The 10230-nt window shown below is 41.7% G+C and overlaps 1 long non-coding RNA gene across 1 annotated transcript; it reads left to right on the top strand.

The window, feature by feature from the left end:
* The first annotated feature begins 467 nt into the window (after window positions 1-467).
* Window positions 468-9283, top strand: LOC125615580. The gene is made up of 2 exons (XR_007346216.1): window positions 468-788; window positions 8439-9283. It is a non-coding gene; the product is annotated as an uncharacterized LOC125615580 (long non-coding RNA).
* The last annotated feature ends 947 nt before the right edge of the window (window positions 9284-10230 follow it).

The raw sequence follows: 10230 nt of genomic DNA, 5'->3' as shown, positions 1-10230 counted from the left end.
CATTAAATCATAGGTAACCATGAACGATCAACTAAGAACCCCATCTATCTCTTTTGTCAATTTTGCAATATTTGCTCACTGTAGAACTAATTACCATAGCCATATGTACATCTACCTACGCGTGTATGCGTGCGCGCACGCACACACACACACACACATCACAAACACAAAGACAGCGTAGTAACCAGGTTAACAGAGAGGAGCAGCTGAGTTAACAGAGCCCTGTGGGAGGAGAGAAGAATAGAAAAAGTACGACACTCACACAGCTTTCACAAATTGGCATTATCCATATGCATCCTCGCTAATTACAATAATCATCTCCTTCTACAGTGAGAGCACTGCTTGACCTTGTGCCCGTGTTTTGTGTCTTTATCTTTTGAAAGTGCTGTTTATCTCCTCTATTTCCTCCCTTATGCTATTAATCAACTGCAGTGGAGGACGCGAGAGGACCCCCATCCCATGGCCCATTTGGCCTGACCTTGCTGACAACTGTCTTAAAACACTCCCAACCCTGGAATAGAGCAGTACCTTTCAGCATGACCAAGATAGCCAGCTCTCTTCCCTTCTCTCAACCCTTCGCTTTTTGTTTTGGTTGCAGAAGAAGCCTGAGCCCACGTCACGGGGGGCTGTATTATTGCTAACATCACCATTCTGAAAAGTTCCCGGAGACGCTTTTGAAAGGAAATTCTGCTTGTTCTGTGCTGCTCTGTGTGCTTAGCAAGATGCAAACAGACTTAAGTGAGACAGGAAGAGGACTGAAAAGCAGAGAGACGGATTCCAAACACCAGGTGGGAGAATTCATCTCACCTTGTATAATCAGTGCCTGGAGAGGGGAACGCAGACTTCCTTCCCTCTCCTCAAGTCCCTGGAAAATAGTGCAAAACGGATTAAGTAATAGGGATGAAGTGTTTTTACATTTTTAAATTTATGTCTCTCTCTCTCCCTCCTCCCTAATCTCTGTAACAGGGACTTCCAGGGATAAATATAGACCATGGTGAAAGAAAATTGCCTAGGACCCTGGCTGGCTTCAGATAAATTTGCTACTAGCATGGTAGAAAACTCAACAAAGCTTTAAACAAGTTCCCTTTTCCATCTATAGAAGCCCCAGGCAGCAAACACCACGAACCTAGAAGGTACATCCTGACATGTTCAATAAATGCACGAGGTAATAAATAATGTCCATCCCATACACGAGTAGCCCCACAGAGACTACTTTGAAAAGAAGCATTTTTATAGGGAAACCAATAATATTTTTTTCCCTAGGGAAAATATAGGTCCTCTCCTACATTCTTAATTACTGCCCTGACTCTGCCCACATCTCAGAAAATGTCCTAAGTGGGGAAGACTACATCCTAGCATATTTCACTACTGAGCCAGCAATTAAGCTGTTTCTCTCAACTTCTAACTGGTGCTCTGTGCTCGGCTCTGTGAATCTGGGGCTGACTCTGCAGACCCCATTGCTGCTGTGCGCGTCCTCCATGTTTGCCTCCTCCAATGGGGCCCTCAGAGGAAGCCTGGCGGGCTGGAGGAGAAGAGGCTTGTTGCTTCTTGTTTGCTTCCCGTTGCTGCCAGCCTCACCCAGCTCCCTCCTCCACTTTGGCAGTTGATCAAGTAACAGAAGGGGACTCCAGTTTGAAGTTTTCCAACACTCATGCCCTCAGAAATGCCAGCAGGTTGGTGCCCTTTCCTCAAGAGCACAGGGCCAAGCTCATGGAGGCCCGGCCTCCAAGCTCAAAGACAGTCGCCCCAGCTGATGGAAGCCCTTCTCAGAAGTCTGAAATCCGTGGGGACCCCTCTCCAAGCTTCTAAGGGTTAATTAATGATTCCCATTGTTCCTTACACCTAAGAGAGGGAACTGCTTCCTGCAGTTGCTACTTCTGGAATTCCACTGTATTCTCTAGTTCATAATTGTTTACATTGACACATTGCTACTAAGAGAATGAGACTGTTTTCTCTCCCGTGTCTAGACTGACTTACACAAAAATTTATACCAGAAATGGTCTCAAGAAACAGACTGCTTGATCCAATTAAAGATAGAATTTGGGGATTGCTGTAGTTGTCTCCTGGGTCTTTATTTTTTAGTGCACTTTAATTATACGGAATAATGAGTTTCATTGTGGCATATTCATACATGCAAATGACATACTTTGATCATATCCACCCCTTACCACCCTCTATTACCCTTCCCTCCCCCAGTCTCCTTCCCCTTTTCCAAAAGTCTCTGCCACTTTCATGACATCTTTCCCCAACCCCCAATTCCCCATATGAGGGGAAACCATGAGACACTTGTCATGCCTAACATTGTGATCTCAAGTTCTGTCCATTTGGATGGGTCCAATTTAATCTATCCAATATTGGATCCAGTATGATCTCCAATTCCATCCATGTGTCTTCTGAGTCTTGAGTGCCATGCCCCCTGCTCATGGTGAATGGCATGTGAGTAACCTGTTGCAGGCTGCAACCATCAAAGTTAATTCAATTATTAGCTGTGGCTGATCTCGTAGTACCTACCAGAGCAAAAGCCTGTAAGTACCAGCCCATGAACTGGCTGCCTCGGAATGCCCCAAGCACTGGCAGAAGACAAGCTCAGGTCCCTAAATTCTCAGCTCAAATTCTAGATAGGTATGCAGGAAGCTTCCAGGTCAGTTCTAATAGAATCTCTTATTTCTTTTTCTTATTTCCTTGATGAAAATAATTGGAAGATGGCAAAATTATAATCGAAGTTTAATTTACAGAGTCTCCAATTTCACAAGGGAAGTTTAAGTATCATTTGGGAAAAAGATAAGAAACCTTGGACTTGGAATGGAGACATCTGGGTGGATTCAGATGAAGCTCCAAATCCATCTGAGTTACTGGAGCCTCCCTTGCCTGTCGAAGAAGCCTACCCTCATATTTCTAGAGAGACTGACTTTCTTTAAAAACAAACAAACAAACAAAACACCTTAGTAATGGAATAATGTTCTCACCATGAGATACCTCTTTTCCTCAACACCCATCAAATCTGTCCCTTTTGCAACTACAAAGGTCCTTATTTAGGACCTAAACTCAGCATGTGCTCTTGTGGGAGGAACAAAGTCTGACTCTGAAGGAAATAGCATCCACACCAATGTAAACACATGATAGTAAAAATTTATAATAGCAGGAGCCTGAAAATAGGTGTGTCAGTCCCTTCCAAGAGGCTAGAAGAGGGAGAAGAGAGCCTAACAGGAGATTCGATGTTAGTGAATTTATCAATATAGGTATAATTAACAGAGATTCTGGATTTAAAGTCTTATTTCATGCAGCTGGATGTGACTCTACCAGTTCGCTTGGTTGGTAGATTGACTCGACCGTGGCTTGTTTTTAACGAGATTGAAAACCTGAGGTTCTATGGTAACATGTGAGGAATCCAAAGGCTTAGGTGTACAAGAATGTTGAAAGATACTTATTACATGTTTCCTGAAAATGCTAGTCCCACACTTTTCATCCTAAGGTGGCCTGAAGAGTCTTCCTTCATAAGAGCATTGAAAAATTCATTAGCGAGGGACGCACTAGCACCTTTGGATAGGTATACGGTGGTTGTTCTCTGTAGGCTGATGTCCACATTGAGATTTCAGGGGAAACATGACATCCTTATGTCATTGAGGCCATTTGGTAGTGTTGTTACCAAAGACAGATTGTTAGAGTCTGTAAACAAGTCAGGATGGCGCCTGGCAAATGTTAGAGTCTGTAAACAAGTCTGGATGGTGCCTGGCAAAATGCCAGAGGGAGTGGTTTGTGAAGTAATGCCAGCGAGCCATTAAGTGTGGAGATTTCTTATTGGTTGACTGATGTATCTAGTTTATGCTAATTAAGATAAGCTGTGTGGAATGTATAAATACCTCTCCTGTCCTGCAATAAACGGCTCCTACTCCTGCTGTATCAACATACACAAGTTGTTCGTCACCCCCCGGCTAGTTTGCTGCAGCCAGACTGCGGCAACAGATGAACTGCACTTATAGAAAATCACAGTAGAAAGAAAATAGTAATTAGCATTTTTAAAAAATATTTTTTAGTTGTTGATGAGCTTTATTTTGTTTATTTATATGTGGTGCTGGGAATCGAACCCAGTGCTTCACACATGCTAGGCAAGTGCTCTACCACTGAACTGCAACCGCATCCCCAATTAGAAAGTTTTTAACTTACAGTGATCACAACTTCCCTATGAATTGAATTGAATGAAATAGAAGAGCTACCTAGGGAGATGTTGCCTGATCTATGTCAGGTTTTATCAAACTTTTCCAATGAAGGTCTAGATAGCAAATGTTTTAGGGTTTTCAGGCCAAGAGGCAAAACTGAAGACACTAAGGAGGCATTTATATAACAAAAGACAAAATTAATTTCCACAACATTTTAATTGATGAAATTTAAAATACTGCAATGAATCCTTCTTTTGGTAATTCACATTTACTAATGAGAAGAATAGAATTTTTTTTTGTACAGCAATATGATATTTCATATAATTCAGGTTCAAAGTTAATGTTTTCTATTATAAATATTATTTACCAATATCATCTATTAAAGTTAATCTTCGATAAATTCTTTGTGCTTAATCTAATGTTTGAATTTATAATTTTACATAGATAGGTATTGCCAAATTTTAACATCACTTTGGGAGCATATACTTTTATTTAAGCATATTAATTGCTTAGAAGATACTTACCAAATTCTAGCAGGTTCTTCTCTTATGCAGTCATGTGTGACTGAATGGCAGGGACAGGTCCTAAGCACCCTTGGTCAATTCTGTTGCTATATGAACATCACAGAGTGCATTTACACAAACCTAGATGGTGTGAGTCAATAACTGACGTAGTTTCTTCATGAAATCAAGAGATGGGGTAAACAAAAACATCAGGCATCTACCTACAAGACAGCACACTATTTTATAGTAAACTTCTTATTTTTAGAAGCAGAAGGAGTACACTCTAAAATAATGATAATAGTCGAGTAGAAACATAAACAAGTAGCACAGTTACTTATTATCATGATCAAATATTATGTACTAATAAAATTGTATGTGCTAGACTTTTATACAACTGGCAGTGCAGTAGATTTGTCTACACCAGCATCACCTCAAACATGAGAGAGGCACTGAGTTATTATTACCCTATGTCAGTGATGTCAATATATAATAGGAATTTTCCATCTTCATTATAATCTTATGGGGCCACTATGGTATATGTAGCAATTATTGACCAAGACATCATTATGAAGTGCATGACCATATTTGCCTTTTAGCAGGTCATTACATTGCAAATTACCCACTTGCAATGAAAGATCGGTGTAAATTGTCCGGTTGCACAGTTAAGTAGACTTTGAAATTTGTGGTTTAAGGCAGTTCTCTCTTTTTTTTTTTTCTGGAAAAAAAAAATGCATTCTTAGCCCTCAGCTCATTGATGACTATTAAACCATGAAACTACGCGATTTCTATTTCTGGCAAAAATTCATGATACTGACTGACCATAGGTAAGTCTGAAATACTAAATGAGCTTCACCATTGAATTTACTGATTTAACAACACATGATAGATTCATGTATGTTCCACACAGTACCTACTGAAGGATAATTCAACAAATAAACACAAACTTAAAACTTTCACACTTTTCACAAGCTTTGTAAAATCTGTCGAAGCCTCTTTCTGCTTCACATATCTTTTTAGCACTCTCAATTGTAACACATCAGATTCCACTTCAGGTTATACTGAATTAGTGTGTAATTAACTCACCATCAGTAAATCTGCTTGTCTTGGCCAACAAATGAGCCACTTGGAAACTGTAGCATCCTTGCATAATAAAAACAATGTTGTGCCATTTTCATTTGATTCTTGTCTCAACAGCAGACATGCAAAGTTCACTTCTCTTGTTTTCTTGTCATGTCATGATTATACGAACTAGTGATAAAATATGTTTTACAACATAATGGTATGTATAAAACTTAAAATACTGTTGAGTTACAACTGCATCACTGTAATTTGCAATGTGTTGAGCATCACTATGTAAGTGATAAAAGTACCATATGTGGTCTCAGTGGCATCCACTCGATTCTGCCATGTTAGCATGAAACCATCCGGAGACCACAAGTTACCACACAAGTGCGGCTGTGTTCTGATGAAACTTACTTGTGGACATTGTGCATAAATTTTTCATTTGTAATCAAGTTTTTTCCTCTTGATTTTTTGTAACCACTTGAAAGATAAGAAATATAAGATCCCTTCTTAATTCATGGGCCATACAGACATAGGTGACTGGTCAGATATGGCCGTGGACCATATTGTACCCAATCTCTGATCAATGGAATAAAACTCCAGATCCAAGAGGTACAAACTTGACTTGATTCATCCCATAGTGGATAACTGTGGTCTCTCACCCAGTTTCTAGATTCAAGCCAGTTCACTGATCCAAATGTCTCTGAAGTGAAGACTAGTTCATTTTTGAGGAAGAAAACTGGAACAAAATATCCTGTAAGTCTTCCTCCAAGCCTTCTCCAGAGGGATCCTCCTCCACTGTTTATTAGAGTGACTCATGCTGGGGAACAGGGAATAATAGAAACTTCCAGAGATCAGTTGGCAGCAACATGCAGAAAACCAAGCCTCCAGTTAGTGAAAATATTAGAGAATTTTCATGTATTTTTTTTTTGGGGGGGGTGGGAGTGGGTACCAGGGATGAACTCAGGGACACTTGACCCCTGAGCCACATCCTCAGCCCCATTTTGTGTTTTATGTAAAGACAGGGTCTTGCTCTTGCTGAGGGTGACTTTGAAACTGCTTTTCTCCTGCCCCAGCCTCCAGAGACACTGGGATTACGGCATGCGCCACCACGCCCAGCTACTTTCATATATATTTTACTGTTTATCATTTTAAAGACCCTCACTCTTCCCCACAAGTTGCAGAAAGCCACCCAGGGCAGTTTTTTGTTTGTTTGTTTGTTTGGTTTTTGTTTTTCCAGTTTCTTCCTCTCACTGTCCTGTCTCCTCTGCGCTACCAGCGCCCATGGCAGACTCTGGCTTCCTTCTCCTGCCATCCGTCAGGATGGTCCCTGCTCTCTTTTCTCCTTTTCCCTTCACTTGCAAGATCACAGCACTGTCCATTTATAGGACAATTGCTAAAATAGCAACCGAAGTGAGACAGAACGCCGGCAGCCAAGAAATAAATGTTTGTGCTGGTGTGCTTAAAAATAACCCGTCTGGAATGACATCATAGGAAAAATCCAGATAAGGCAACGCCTGCCCTGATCTGAAGTCACACGAGCACGTCAATCCTGGGTGCGTGATTTCCCCCTCTGAACCACACGTTTGCAAGCAAAAACAATCTCCTTCGCCTGTCAGTCTTTCTTCCCCCCAAAACACTCTGAGGAATTCGAAATTTTCATTTAGTGACCAGCATCCCCCTTTTCCATTTTCAAGAGGAATAAATAAATTGAGGTGCCGGCATTTTAAGTGATATCTTGTCATTTGCAAACTCATCCCCAAATTTGAAGCTTCATTAATTTCTTGAAGACATTATTCAGCTTTTACTGAGGGGGAAATGATACGGAAGAAGGACAGAGAAAAGAAGAGACGGCCACTTCCCAGCCGCCACCCCACCCCCAGGGCTTCCGAGTCCTGGGAGCAGATGAGGAATGGAGGAGCAACCTGCCCGATGCTGGGGAGTGGCTGGTGTGGCCTCCAGAGTTGTCTGTCAATTCTACATGAGGGGTCTTACCAACTTGGAGGCAGTGAGTGACTTGAAAAATGGCAGAGATAAAGTCACCTAAGCTAACTGTGAATGGCGTGATGGTGAAATGCTAGCTCAAAACTTTCCCTGGGCAAATCAGAGTCTAAAAGCATCTTTGTTAGGGTCTGTAAACAAGTCAGGATGGCGCCTGGCATTTTGCCAGAGGGAGTGGTTTGTGAAGTAATGCCAGCGAGCCATTAAGTGTGGAGATTCCTTATTGGTTGACTGCTGTATCAAGTTTATGTTAATTAAGATAAGCTGTGTGTAATGTATATATACCCCTCCTGTCCTACAATAAACAGCTCCCACTCCTGCTGTATCAATGTACACAAGTTTCTCATCACCCCCCGGCTATTTTGCCCAGCCAGCTGGGCTGCGGCACATCTTAGGAAGCAGAACCAGGAGATTAATTAGGACTCCTGGGTCTAAACGAATGAGTCAGATGAGGAAAGGTTGGCGAGTAGGATCAAGGTGGGGAGTGTTGGTGGACGGAATACTCAGTGTGTAAACCGTTCATCCGGCATGGTTGTCTGTATTGAGACATGTGACAGCACGTTGGGGACCCTTCTGCATATTCTGTGGGCATCCTTGGACAAACTGCATCACAGGGCCCATCACACAGCATCGGGGCCCTTATCTCCCCTCCCACCTTGTGAGCTCTTTGAGAGTGTGTCTGATTTTTTTTTTCTTCCTTGTTTTCTTGATCCAGAAATGTATCATAATCTGTAACCCACTGAAGGAACTTCATCAACTATGAAAGTCAAGTGGACAGCAGCCCAGTTTCACTAGAACTCAATACCATGTACCACAAACCAAAATGAAGTTATCTGAAGATTGCTGAACCATTCACACTGGATTTAGGTGAAGTTATAGAGACAGTGTAGTAACCAAGGATGAGCGCTCTGGAAGTCCAGCGGCTAAGTTCAAGTCAAGCCTCTGCCACCTACTGCCTGAACAACCGTGGTTAATTTCCTTAGGTCTTCCTATGCCTCTGTTTCCTTATCTATAAAACAGGGATATACTGAGCAAACTACTTCATAGAACAGTTGTAAGAATTAAACAGAGTAACACGAGCAATATCTTACATGGGTCTGGCTCCATGTAAGCACTCTATGTTTCAAAATGACACAGTTATTAGCACTACTTACTGAATAATGGAAGAGGGTTAAATGATGATGATGATGATGATGCAGGGTGCGACCTGTAATCCCAGCATCTCAGGAGGCTGAGGCAGGACGATGGTGAGCTCAAAGCCAGCCTCAGCAACTTACTGAGGCCCTAAGCAACTTAGTGAGACCCTGTCTGAAAATAAAAAATTAAAAAGGGGATGAGGATGCTGCTCAGTGATTAAGCACCCCTGGGTTCAATTGCTGGTACCTAGTGAAGAGAAAAGTGATGACAATGATAATGATAGCTAGCTCCATGTTTGGAGTTATAAGAGAGTGAGATGATGAGGCAGTCTTTACAACATAGAAGAGGCAGAGGGTAAGTATATAGGATATATATAGATAGATAGATAGATAGATAGATAGATATAGATAGATATAGATATATATATATGACTTCAAAATTTATTCAAGAAACACCAAAAAATGAGGAAAAGATACAAAATGAAATTCATGGTAGTAGAAATTCAAATAGCCAAACTTATTAACAACTTAGAAAATAAAAAGTAAAATCTAGGAAGTAATATTCCCATCTGCCCAAATAGCAAAAGTTCAAAGTCCGAGGACATAAAGCTGACGAGACCCTCCAAGGTGAGCACTCTCACACACAGGTTGGGGAAACATAAGCCTCTATCACAGAACAGCCTGGGAGAGAGACCCGGCAATATCCAGTACCGACAAGCAAGGGTGCATCCAGGCATCTGGGGACTTCACAGCAGGGTTCAGGAGCACGGAGAATTTGCCAGATTGGCTCGAGAGCCTGCCCGTGTTCAGGAAAGCCCTTTCCACACCCATCCAAATGTTGCTTGAGCGCATTGCCCCTGAGTTCCGCAGCCTTAGTATAACTGAAAAAGCAGCTGCATCCTCTAGTGATTACTCCAGGCAACTAAAGTCTTGGAGTTTCACACACATATTTGTTATGGGAGGCTCTGTGGGATGGGATACTCGTTTACTTGGCAGAGTGGGTGGAAAGGATGCAATCCTATTTAAACTTGCAACTCCTGACAGATGCGGTGGTGCACTCCTGTAATCCTAGCGACTCGGGAGGCTGAGGCAGGAGGATCTCAAGTTTAAGGTCAGCCTGGGCAACCTAGTGAGACCATGTCTCAAAATAAAATTTAAAAATTAAAAAGAGGTGACTCAGATGTATCTCAGGGGTAGGGTGCCACTGGGTTCAATCCCCAGTACCACAAGAGAAGAGATATTCGGACCTTTCCTAGTAGTGGTGTTGTAAGAGTCCGTGAGAGCAAATCATGGGTGAAGTAGTTTGAATATTCTATGGCTCTTTAAATGTATTTATGTGTAGCAATTCCTTTTTACTACTCTCAGTATTTA

Source organism: Marmota marmota, unplaced genomic scaffold, assembly GCF_001458135.2.
Source record: "Marmota marmota marmota unplaced genomic scaffold, marMar, whole genome shotgun sequence".
NCBI lineage: Eukaryota > Metazoa > Chordata > Mammalia > Rodentia > Sciuridae > Marmota > Marmota marmota.
Note: the sequence above shows the minus strand (reverse complement) of the source record. Positions and strands in the feature narration are given on the sequence as shown.